Source organism: Anabrus simplex, chromosome 2, assembly GCF_040414725.1.
Source record: "Anabrus simplex isolate iqAnaSimp1 chromosome 2, ASM4041472v1, whole genome shotgun sequence".
NCBI lineage: Eukaryota > Metazoa > Arthropoda > Insecta > Orthoptera > Tettigoniidae > Anabrus > Anabrus simplex.
Window position 1 is genome coordinate 589,157,820 of NC_090266.1, and position 13,800 is coordinate 589,171,619.

The window sequence follows — 13,800 nt, forward strand, 5'->3', positions numbered from 1 at the left end:
ACACACGGAAGACGTGCTTGTTAAAACGCTAGATATTGACCTTGAACACAGCATGGCAGTTCTTCATTCTACACTGTACTGGTTTGGGTACATTGCGTGTGTGTGTCTGTTGATGTGCAAGTTTGATGTTTATACACAAAACCTGTTTGTCACACTTTGTCCTCTAGTGCTAACCACAATACGAAGATACACCTGACTCATCGCAAAGAGGCCTGGTTCTGGTCTTACGCATACTATCCTGTAGTAAACTACTGCGAGCGATGTAGGCACGGGTGAAGTACATTTCATCTTGTTTCCTCCTACACCACGCATATTTTACTATTTTCTTCCCTGCCTTTCAGCTCCTAATGACTTGTTAATAATAATACCGTTAATGTTATTTGCTTTACGTCCCACTAACTACTCTTACTGTTTCTGGAGGCGCTGAGGTGCTGTAATTTAGTCTCGCAGGAGTTCTTTTTACGTGCCAGTAAATCTACCGACACGAGGCTGACTTATTTGAGCATCTTCGAATACCATCGGACTGAGCCAAGATCGAGCCTGCCAAGTTGGGGTCAGAAGGCCAGCGCCTCAACCGTCTGAGCCACTCTGCCCGGCAGCAAAAAATATTATTATTATTATTATTATTATTATTATTATTATTACCGGGCGAGTTGGCCGTGCGGTTAGAGACGCATGGCTGAGAGCTTGCATCCCGGAGATAATGGGTTCGAATCCCACTGTCGGCAGCCCAGAAGATGGTTTTCCGTGGTTTCCCATTTTCACACCAGGCAAATGCTAGGGCTGTACCTTAATTAAGGCCACGGCCGCCTCCTTCCAACTCCTAGGCCTTTGCTAGCCCATCGTCCTATAAGACCTATCTGTGTCCGTCTTAGGGGTTTCAGACAACACTAGTTATCGGTTTCGGACCCTGGAGATGTATTGAATTCTCAGCGTTAATACTGGTTCATTTGCTGTTACGTCCTTTAGGGGATAGGGATATCTGTGGTCGTCAGCCCTGTGGTCTAGTGAGTATGGAAATGACCTGAAAACCTGTGTCGGTGCGCGACCTGTACGAGCGTGTGATATAATTATTGGTTGGGATACGCACGCCGGGACGTGAAATGCGGTACGATCCCCGTTGTGTATTGCGTAAAGGTAGAAGAAGGAAGACAGTTCCTTGCGCCAACGAACAAATGCATGGCATAGGATATCCATATGAGTAGAATCAGAATTGAATTATCGAAGCACATCGAACGTTTTGTTTCAAACGAAAAATGGACATATTATACAACTAAGTAAATTAAACGTACCTACATTTCGTGCTTCCTGCCTGGTTGAGTGGCTAAAACGGTTGAGGTGCCAGCCTTTTGACTCCAACTTCGCATGTTCGAACCTGGCCCCGTGCAGTGGTATTTGAAGGTGCTCAAATACGTCAGCCTCGTGTCGGTATATTTACTGGTACACCGAGCTCGATAGCTGCAGTCGCTTAAGTGCTACCAGTATCCAGTATTCGGGAGATAGTGGGTTCGTACCCCACTGTCGGTAGCCCTGAAGATGGTTTTCCGTGGTTTCCCATTTTCACACGAGGCAAATGCTGGGGCTGTATCTTAAATAAGGCCATGGTTGCTTCCTTCCCACTCCTAACCCTTACCTGCCCCGTCATCGCTATAATACCTATCTGTGTCGGTGCGACGTAAAGCAACTTGTCATTCGAGCCAAGACACCACTGTGGTTCAGAAGATCCTCTGGTGCTTAAACATACGTTCACGGAGGTCATCCGAAGTGGTTACCTCAGTTCGGTATACTTTGTTTCTCATGTCCCCCCAGGCATAACTATCCACTGGAATAAGGGCTGGCCAATTGATAGTTCCACATCGTCCTGTCTACCGTTGAGGAAATGTCTGCACCATCGTGTAAAATCCACGTGGTACGGCGTAGTCGAAGCGACACGTCCTCTGAAAGCTCCAGTAACGTACTGTATCTACTGTACAGGAGAAAGATAACATTAATAAAAAGATGTAACCGACCTCCAACTACACCCATCCTGATATTAATTAGAACCGGTGCTGGAAACTGCCTTGTCCTATTGAATGGGGATATTCCACAGCTCATGAGTGGGATATAGTGGGTTCCAACCCCTCTGTCGGCAGCCCTAAAGGTGGTTTACCGTGGTTTTCCATGTTCACACCAGGCAAATGCTGGGGCTGTAACGTCATGAATGCCACGATCGCTTCCTTTCCGATACTAGCCCTTTCCCGTCCCATCGTCATCATAAGGAAAGCTACACCGATCAAATTTATGCAAGTAAGGTGATTGGTACCGGTCTGAGTGTCTGAGACCGTTGAGGTCCTTATCTTCCGACCTCCAACTTGGCAGGTTCAATCTTGGCTCAGTCTGATGATATTTGATGGGGCACACATACGTCAGTCTCGTGTCGTAGAAATACTGGCACGTAAATGAACTCCTGCGATATGAAATTTCGTTACCTCAGCGTCTCAGAAAACGGTATAAATAGTATGTGGGACGTAAAGCAAAATAACGCTAATAAAAAGACGATTGGTCAAAGAGACAGACTTCCCACTGCATCCATCCAGATATTGAGAGCCGGTGCTAGAGGTTGCCTTGGTATACTAAATATTAAACACTCCTTCTATGAAAATTGCCTCATGTGTCACTAATACACTTGACAGAAATTCTGGATTGAGTGCTTGATCAATTAACCAGCGGCAGAAATCCACTCTTAAATCATCACCGAGCTTGATAGTAGCAGTCGCTAAAGTTCGAACAGTATCCAATATTCGGGATGTACTGGCTTCGAATCCCTCTGTCGGCAGCTTTAAAGATGATTTTCCGTGGTTTTTCATGTTCACACTAGGCAAATGCTAGGGCTGTGCCTTAATTAAGACCACGGTTGCTTCCTTCCCGATCCTAGTCCTTAGTTATATCTGTCGCCATAAAACCTATCTGTGTCGGTGCGACGCACCGATACAGATAGGTCTTATAGGACGATGGGATAGCAAAGGCCTAGGAGTTGGAAGGAGGCGGCCGTAGCCTTAATTAAAGTACAGCCCTAGCATTTGCCTGGTGTGAAAATGGGAAGCCACGGAAAACCATCTTCTGGGGTGCCGACAGTGGGATTCGAACCCATCATCTCCGGGATGCAAGCTCTCAGCCATGCGTCTCCATCCGCACGGCCAACTCGCCCGGTAATAATAATAATAATAATATTTTTTGCTGCCGGCAGAGTGGCTCAGACGGGGTTGAGGCGCTGGCCTTCTGACCCCAACTTGGCAGGCTCGATCTTGGCTCAGTCCGATGGTATTCGAAGAAGCTCAAATAAGTCAGCCTCGTGTCGGTAGATTTACTGGCGCGTAAAAAGAACTCCTGCGAGACTAAATGACAGCACCTCAGCGCCTCCAGAGACAGTAAGAGTAGTTAGTGGGACGTAAAGCAAATAACATTACCGGTATTATTATTAACAAGTCATTAGGAGCTGAATGGCAGGGAAGAAAATAGTAAAATATGCGTGGTGTAGGAGGAAACAAGATGAAATGTACTTCACCCGTGCCTACATCGCTCGCAGTAGTTTACTACAGGATAGTATGCGTAAGACCAGAACCAGGTCTCTTTGCGATGAGTCAGGTGTATCTTCGTATTGTGGTTAGCACTAGAGGACAAAGTGTGACAAACAGGTTTTGTGTATAAACATCAAACATGCACATCAACAGACACACACACGCAATGTACCCAAACCAGTACAGTGTAGAATGAAGAACTGCCATGCTGTGTTCAAGGTCAATATCTAGCGTTTTAACAAGCACGTCTTCCGTGTGTTGTGTTCAGCTTGCGCCACGTACAAGGCAATCGCGAACTGAAACTCTAGATTTATTATTTTTGTTACCGGTACTTCAATTTTTCTGCTCGGATTTATGAAAATATCGAACTATCGAGACTCAAAATACTACATCGATTGAGAACTGAACTCCCAATTCAATACGCTGCAGAAATGGTGTAACATCTGACATACCAATGTGAAACACGTAGCAATTGTTCAAGTGACCTCCCTGGACTACTCTGCAGGCTTCACTTCTCCGTACCCGGGAAGTTGGCCATGCGGTTAGGAGCGCACAGCTGTGAGCTCGCATCCGGGAGATTGGGGCTTCGAACCCCAATGTCGGCAGCCCTGAAGATGGTTTTCCGTGGTTTCCCAAGTTTACACCAGGCATTGCGGGGATTGAACCTCAATTAAGGCCACGACCACTTTCTTACCATTCCTAGGCCTTTCTTGTCCGATTGTCGCCATAAGACCTCTCTGTGTTGGTGCGACGTAAAGCAACTAACAAAAGAAAATCACTTCTCTGAATCCAGTCTTCCGTAATATCCATTGGAGATCTGGCGGGCCAATTGATGGGTCCATGTCGTCCTATTCGCCATAGACCAAAGGACTGATCCAAATGATCACGCAGTAAGCGGCTTATATCAGGTGGTGGACCATCGTGTAAAAACCACATGTTTCGGCGTAGTCGAAACGGAGCGTCCTCTGAAAGCTCTAATAACGTACCTATGAGGAACTCCAGGTAAGATACCCCTATGAACTGTGCAGGTAAGATGATGATAATAATGTCATTGGCTTTACGTCCCACTAACTACTTTTCACGGTTTTCGGAGACGCGGATTTGCAGGAATTTAGTACCATAGGAGTTCTTCACGTACCAGTAAATCTACTGACACAAGGCTGACGTATTTGAGCACCTTGTCAAGACTGGACTCAGAAGGCCAGTGCCTCAACCGTCTGAGCCTCTCAGCCCGGCAAGATGATTGGTGCAGCACTGCGTAAAGTGCTGGCCTTCTGAACCCAACTTGGGAGGCTTGGTCTTGGCTCAGTCCGGTGGTATTTGAAGGTGCTCAAATACGTCAGTCTCGTGTCTGTAGATTTATTTGCATTAAAAAAATACTGCGATAAAAAAATTTTGGCATTTCAGCGTCTCCGAAAACCGTGAAAATTAGTTAGTGGAACGTAAAGATATTATTATTATTATTATTATTATTATTATTATTAGTAGTAGTAATATTATTTTTACGGAAGTTCTAATTAAACGGGTCCATTACAGTCATCATTTTACCTATCGGTACTTACTGTTCAGTAATAAGCCTTCCGTCCGCCTCTGTGGTGCAGTGGTTAGTGTGATTAGCTGCCACCCCCGAAGCTCGGGTTCGATTTCCAGCTCTGACAAGAAATTTGAAAAGTGGTACGAGGGCTGGAACGGGGTCCACTTAGCCTCGGGAGGTCAAATGAGTAGAGGTGGTCCGATTCCCACCTCAGCCATCCTGAAAGTTGTTTCCCGTAGTTCCCCCCTTCTCCAGGCAAATGCCGGGTTGGTACCTAACTTAAGGCCACGGCCGCTTCCTTCCCTCTTCCTTGTCTATCCTTTCCAATCTTCCCATTTCCCAGCAAGGCCCCTGTTCAGCATAGCAGGTGAGGCCGCCTGGGTGAGGTACTGGTCATTCTCCCCAGTTGTATCCCCGATCCAATGTCTCACGCTCCAGGACACTACCCTTGAGGCGGTAAAGGTGGGATCCCTTGCTGAGTCCCATGAAAAACCAACCCTGGAGGGTAAACAGATTAGGAAAAAGAAGAATAAGCCTTCTATTAGAAATGCCCGGCGGCAATTCCACAGTAGGTCTTTTTCCTTCGAGCAATGTTCATGATGGATGCAACTACGGTTTTTGAAATTTGTCTCATTAATAACAATTTCACTGAATACTTATAGCCTTTTCTTTCAGTGTCCACCGTCCTTTCAATGACCTAAAAAGTTTATGAATAAGCAGAGACAACCCGCATTGTCTATTGTCAGAAATTCATCGTAGACTGTCGCAATAACAGCACAGAAATGTTGCGCCCATTTTCATTTACTTATTAACCATTTCCTTTCATTTTGTCAGCTTGGATCACTGAGTAATGCCATTGACGTCTTAAAAATCGCACACAAATACACAACACTTGATTCGCACGTATGTGCTTGTACGGATCATCGACGTCACTGTAAGGATTCTGTGTACTTTTCACACAGAGTACCCTACACCGGTTTTCGAGTACAGCAAGTGACCTGGCACGTGAGTCATCCTCTTCTACTTGCCAAGCCTTTAGGGGAAGTGCACAACAACATGTGTTGGCCTGCGATAAGAAACAGGTTCAACAAGCCCTATACTCGGCTACTGTACTTCCGCTGCGCGTGGACAGAATGACATCACCGGCGTATCATGCTACGGCCGTTCAAAACACATTAGGTCCTGAAATATTTGGCTCAGTTATGGGCAAACTAATAGGCCAAGGTAAAAAGTACATAGCATATATTATGAGATGTATTTTTCTTAGCCGACTAGCTTAATATCTGCACGTATACACCTAACACCCTGTATAAAAGTAGCTGAGATGTAGGTGGATTATTCCTGGTTCACTAACTTCGATGATTACATCATAGTACAGAATATCGTAAATATACGAATTCTTCACAATCTGTGGCACGTCAATAATTAATGCACTCAAATAACAATTTACACAGTATTTCCACTACTTATATCTTACAAACGTGGCACTACACCACACATGAAAATGTTGCACCACTTCGCTGACCGTACGAACAATGACACGTCAGAATAGTCCGAGAGCACAGTAGGTAACGATAAAATAGTCGTCAACCCAACTTCTTTTATGCTGAAGAGGGATAAAATCGAGGGTGGGAATTAACCACGCATACTTGTCGGAAATCACTCCGGTAATAACCGTTTGTCGGTGTTGATTTGCATATCAAAAGATAGCTCTAACCTTCTAAATCTTACTGATCGAATCTTATTCTCGTAGGATCGGAGGTTTGATCATAACCATCAAAGCGTCACCTAGTACTTGTGCAATGGTTGACTTTGCGTCTTGGCGAAATTCAACATAGGCTCGCCTCGCCAGACTCATGACGACGTTCCGTAATTCTCCGCACCGATCCAGATCACGTAATTAATGATATGTTGATTAATTGGAATATGTTTTGCTATCATAATTAACTAAAAATTCTATGATTATGACGAGCTCTTATTTATGAATATTGGGTGCTTATGTCAAGGGTCACGTGATTAATATTATTATTCTTTCCGTCGAAAATTTTGAAACAAGTGAATGTTTCTGGTTGGTATCACTGAATACACCAACAAATATTTAGAGAATTACGTCTCCCTACGTTAACCCGACTTATTAAGTACAGCCCACTGGTTGTCACATGATTTTTGCCTCTTCCAACTCACTCCCACAAGAGAGAGAGACATTCTAATTGCTGGCTAGCGTATGACTCTATTTGGTCATTACGCGCAAAGAGACTTTCGTCCTCCGAAGCAGTAGCGCGTCGTTCGTGTCCCGTGTAGTGCTAGAGTCTGTTATTTATGCGACTAATCATCATAGAATGACGCGGCAAACGGCATATTATTATTACAGGGTGTCACGATATGCTATCTACAGTACCGTGAACGGTCACAATACAGGAGATGAAATGCAATGAACTATCACTCATGAACCAACGAATCAGCAAGCAAGTTGGCTTCTCGATACGACTAGCTGTTAATTTGCATTCAAGAATTGGTGGGTTGGAACCCAAACATCCTCATTCCTGAAGATGGTTTTTCCGTGGTTTACCGAGCAAGTAGCCGCATGGTTTGGATCATGTCTGTCAGCTTGAAATTCGGGAGATAGTGGATCCGAACCCCACTGTCGGCAGCCCTGAAAATGGTTTTCCAAGGTTTCCTATTTTCAAAAAGCAAAGCAAAGCAAAGTCACCTCCGTACAGGCCATGAAGGCCCTTGGAGGAGTGGAAGGTAAAGGCTTCCACCATTGTTAACCCTGGCAAAGCAAAGTCACCTCCGTACAGGCCATGAAGGCCCTTGGAGGAGTGGAAGGTAAAGGCTTCCTCCATTGTTAACCTCGGCACGTGATGGGGTAGAGTGGTTAGCTCTACGCCCGGCCGCCTTCGCCCCCAGGAATTAACCTGGTACTCACTTTTCGTGTAGGCTGAGTGAACCTCAGAGCCATGTGCACTTCCGGAAGTGGAAATCTCGTTTCTTAAATTTTACGACTTCCTGACGGGGATTTGAACCCACGTTCTTCCGGGCGAAACGAGCACGCCTTTACCGCCTCGGTTAGGCAGCCCCTGGTTTCCTATTTTCGCACTTCCTTAATTACGGCCACGGCCGTTTTCTTTCCACTGCTACCCCTTCCCTATCCCATTGTCACTATAAGACATATCTGTGTCGGTGCGATCTAAAGCAACTTTTAAAAGCATTCCGTGGTTTCCGGTCTTACACCAGACAAATGCCCAGGTTGTACCTTAATTAAGGCCATGATCGCTACCTTCCCAGACCCAGCCCTTTCTCATTCCGCTGTTGAGTATAGAAGCCAAGTGCCTCACCAACTGTGCTGCCCAGTCGATCAAACTTCTTAGAATGTATTACATACGGTGTGCGTAAGCTACGTAAAACTCCGAGAAGTTAATGAAACGTTATTAATCTAAACTCCAGTTGAGGAGTTCATACCTGACTCTGTCCAGTGTTATTTGATGGGAGGCTCAAATACGCCAAACTGGTGTCGGTAGATTAACTGGCACGTGAACGACTTTGCAAGACAAAATTCCGGCACCTCAGAGTTTCCTAAAACTTCATAAATAATTAGTGGGACGTTAAATCAATATTATTATTATTATTATTACTAGCAAATGTACCCGTGCTTCGCTACGGTGTTCAACATTGTATTCGAATATCGAAGTAAACAGTGTACATGCAGTAAATAAGATTGTTTTAAAATTGCATGTCTCTTAGCGTTATCCGAGAAAGAGCATGGGGATGTCCCCATACGTTGTTTCCAATGTAAAGTGTTTGTTACGGATTTGTGATATAACGGCAGGCTCACTTGTCTACTGCCATTCACAATCGAGCTGGGAAGTTTACACTATAATTGGAGGCCCCATTGCCTACTGCGCGGTCACAATCAAGTTGGGAGTGTTCGTTACAATGGCAGGCCCCATTTCCTACTCCCAAACAGATTACAGTCGAGGAGATTTTCTTATAATGGCAGGCAAATTCCCTACCACCATTAAAAATTGAGTTGTGCCGTTATCATTATAATGTCAGGCCGATTTTCCTACTGCCAGCCAGCTTACTGCCAGTCACACCAAGTTGGTGAGTTTCCATCAAAATAGCAGGCCACTATGCCTAATGCCAGTCACATTTTAGATGAGGACATTTGTTTATAATGGCGGGCACCCTTGCCTTCTGCCAAACCCAATCGGGTAGGGAAGTTTTACACAAAACTGCATGCTCACTTGCCTTCTGCAAGTCAAATCGAGAAGCGAACTATTCATTACAATTGTAGACCTTCCTTACTAATGACAGTTACACAGGAGTTGGAGAAGGGCCCTTTCATACAGCCAGTCAAAGTCGGTGTGGGGAGTACTCATTACATTAGCAGACCCACCCTTTCTCGATCGCTACAAATCGACATCAGTGAATATATATAGATCGACATACGAAAGTATATGCGTGTTTACAATATTGAAGACCTTCATTTACAGATTAACTGCTACTAAACGTACGTCATATCGACAAAGAATTATACTATAAGACACGCCGGATTTAGTGCCCTAAATGGCTGGTCCTATGATATGTCATCTATTCTAGGGTCAGATTGAGTTAGAAACGTGGAGCAGGGTAACGTTTTTGTAAGATTATCTCACATTACATTACTTTTCGGATAATTATGTGACAGCTACATACATAGAATTTGGCTCACAGATGGCTACTGGGTGGGCCAATTTTCGTGAAGAGTATGATGATTCTGTATTTCATATAAGTAATCGAAAGTATGAATTATGCTTGTGAAAATTCCAAACTGACTTAACATCGATTAATAGAGAAAAATCAAGCGTAAAAGGGATACAGATACGGCAAAAAGTCATAAGACCAAGGTTGTAGATCATTCCAAATTGAACGGAGATTGTGCAATCTGTTATGTGATAGGAATTTCCGAAGGTCTGCACCATCATTAAAATTGCCTGCATATTTCGATATTCTTCGGGGATAAAAAGTGAAAAATGTAATAATCTAGGATGTTTTCCGTTCGTTACAGACTAAAACGTATAATTTTTTCAAATTTCAATTATCTTCTTTTTCTTCTGGCAGATTATGCCACAATCTGGATTTTGGGCGAGGCGGGTAAAAATTAGGACTTCCAGGTAACTAAACCAAAAATTATGCAGATGGTCATTATTACCCCTTAAACGGAAAGCTGTACGAAAATTTCGCCAAAATAGTCAGTGTAGAGGCACACAGTCGTTACGATTTGATTTATATAGATAAGGAATCTGCTCCATGTAAAACACCCTTCGGGCTATGTGCGCTGGACTTAACATGCAAAAGTGACCATTCATGATATCTCCCTTACTAATCCTACTGACGAAAAAATGCATATGAAAAAAAGGGTTTAGAGGTGGAATTCTATCACGTTTGGTCGATTTCGTCAGGTTGGTCTTGTTCTGTATATATTGTGGAAGAGTAAAATAACCATTTCGGTTCCCTATAAACCGCCAGTCCATTCCGGAACATGAAATGTTATTTAAGTTTAAAACCTACCTTTGGACAGGTGGATGCTAAATACAAAGTTTGGTTCGAATGTCTTCAGTAGTTTTCAAGTTGTAAGGAATACGCTTTACACGCACCCGCTCGTGAGTTAAGTCCGATGGGACTTGTACAGAAAAACGGTCCGTTAATGATATCTCCGTTATTAATCCTCGTATCGAAATGATGCACATGAGGAAAAAGGTTTAGAAATTAATTTCTACCAAGGTAGGTAGATTTAAATTAACGTTGGTTGTGTATATTTTGTGGAAGTGCAAAATCACTGTTTCGGTTTCGTATAAACCCCCAGTCAGTTCAGAGATTTAGAAACAATATTTGCCCAAAACCTATCAAGGACAGGTGTATTCTAAATGTGAGTCTTGGTGGAAATACATCCAGTAGTTTGTAGCACACGCGTACATACGGCGTAATTAAGGAAGAAAATAATACAGTTAAGAAAGTTGAAAGTAATAGAAAATGGATTATAACTGAGGACAGCCGGATAACGACAAATATGTAAATGCCAAGTGAATGTATTGGAAAATCAAATGCCCCTCAATAAATTATGCTAGTGTGAGTTATGGATATAATAAAGCGGTAACAAAGGAGAACTTTAGGTCCAGTGATTCTTAGGTAAACAAATAATAAGAAGATGACTAATGGTGTTATTACTTAATCTATTCGAGGGCGGTTATAACATCCAACGATATTCCGCCAATATCCCGCAGATAGGCCGATTGACGCCTCTCTTGCCTTCTACCCAAGGAACAACCACGAATTTAAAAGCATGATGAGGAAAATGGCAATACGTTACTTCCCTGCTGGCATGCAGTCAGAGACGTTGCCATGGTAACCTGTAGGTTCGTTGTCGGTCTGTCGGTCACTCAATGCAGAGCATGATACCAGCGGAAAATTGTAAATTTCTCCGTCATGTGAAGAGTAAGGTAAATTATGAACATAACGAAAGTTGTTTATAATGAAGAGACGTTTCACGTACGGTAAACTAAGTTTACAGAAAATCAATAGTATAAGAGAAAATGGAGGAAAACCATTCTGGTTTTCCTATAAACCCCCCGTCTATTCAAGGATTTTAAAATAATATGCATATCCAAACCTTCCCCGGGATGAGTATACTCTAAATATGAAGTTTCGTTGAGATCTATCCAGCCGTTTCGAAGTGATGGTGGAAAAACCATTCAGGTTTTCCTATAAACCCCCCGTCTATTCAAAGATTTTAAAATAATATGCATATCGAAACCTTCCCCGGGATGAGTGTACTCCAAATATGAAGTTTGGTTGTGATCTATCCAGCCGTTTCGACGTGATGGTGGAAAAACCATTCTGGTTTTCTTATAATCCCCCGTGTATTCAAAGATTTTAAAATGATATGCATATCGAAACCTTTCCCGGGATGAGTATACTCTAAATATGAAGTTTGGTTGAGATCTATCCAGCCGTTTCGACGTGATGGTGGAAAAACCATTCTGGTTTTCCTATAAACCCCCCGTGTATTCAAAGATTTTAAAACGATATGCATATCGAAACCTTCCCCGGGATGAGTATACTCTAAATATGAAGTTTGGTTGAGATCTATCCAGCCGTTTCGACGTGATGGTGGAACAGACAAACAGACAAACAGACAGACAAACAGACAAACAGACAAACAAACAGACACGAAACGTAAAAACCACCGATTCGGTCTTGAGTTGACCTAAAACGGATAAATATCTGAAAAATTGGCAAAACAGAAGAAATTACAGACAGCGGACCCCCTACAATTTTATTTATATAGATTATTATTATTATTATTATTATTATTATTATTATTATTATTATTATTATTATGTCCCATATTATTAGTATGTCCCACTCGTTGGCTGAATGGTCAGCGTACTGGCCTTCGGTTCAGAGGGTCCCTGTTTCGATTCCCGGCCGGATCGGGGATTTTAACCTTCATTAGTTAATTCCAGTGGCCCGGGGGCTGGGTGTTTGTGCTGTCACTAACATCCCTGCAAATCACACACCACACGTAACACTATCATCCACCACAAAAACACCCAGTTACCTACACATGAAAGATGCCACCCACCCTCATCGGAGGGTCTTCCATACAAGGCCTGCACCCGGCTCGAAATAGCCATACGAAATTTCATCATCATCATCATCATCATCCGTTTACCCTCCAGGTTCGGTTTTTCCCTCGGACTTAGCGAGGGATCCCACCTCTACCGCCTCAAGGGCAGTGTCCTGGAGCTTCAGACTCTTGGTCGGGGGATACAACTGGGGAGTATGACCAGTACCTCGCCCAGGCCGCCTCACCTGCTATGCTGAACAGGGGCCTTGTGGAGGGATGGGAAGATTGGAAGGGATAGGCAAGGAAGAGGGAAGGAAGCGGCCGTGGCCTTAAGTTAGGTACCATCCCGGCATTCGCCTGGAGGAGAAGTGGGAAACCACGGAAAACCACTTCCAGGATGGCTGATGTGGGAATCGATCCCACCTCTACTCAGTTGACCTCCCGAGGCTGAGTGCACCCCGTTCCAGCCCTCGTACCACTTTTTAAATTTCGTGGCAGAGCCGGGAATCGAACCCGGGCCTCCGGGGGTGGCAGTTGATCACGCTAACCACTACACCACAGAGGCGGACCATACGAAATTTAAAAATATTATTATTATTATTATTATTATTATTATTATTATTATTATTATTATTATTATTATTATTATTATTATTATTATTATTATTATTATTATTATTATTATAGGGCTCAGTTCTTCGCAAATGCACTTTTAAAAATATTTAGAGTGAATAATAATGTCGCGCGTGTGAAATTTGCAGCATGTGTGTATATATTCATATTTCTTTATCGATTTTTTGTCCTAGTTTACTCCAGGTATCCATGATATCGTAATAAGGAATATGTTCGGTTCTCTCTGTAACAATGTGGGTATGTAGAGTTGAATGAATAGAAATGAGTATTTATTTATTTATTTATTTATTTATTTATTTATTTATTTATTTATTTATTTATTTATTTATTTATTTATTTATTTATTTATTTTTACAATTTGCTTTACGTCGCACTGACGGAGATAAGTCTTATGGCGCCTGTGGAATAGGAAAGGCTAGGAGTGAGCAGGAAGTTAAAGTGACTTTAATTATGGTACAGCCCCA

The 13,800-nt window shown here is 43.1% G+C and overlaps 2 protein-coding genes across 3 annotated transcripts in view; one reads left to right on the plus strand and one right to left on the minus strand.

Annotated features, from left to right (window-relative positions):
- Nucleotides 1–13,800, plus strand: part of Syn (synapsin) — a 713,980-nt gene that overhangs the window by 316,076 nt on the left and 384,104 nt on the right. The gene's annotated exons all lie outside the window — the stretch shown is intronic.
- The window catches only part of Timp (Tissue inhibitor of metalloproteases), a 227,838-nt gene that overhangs the window by 21,272 nt on the left and 192,766 nt on the right, over nt 1–13,800 (minus strand). The gene's annotated exons all lie outside the window — the stretch shown is intronic.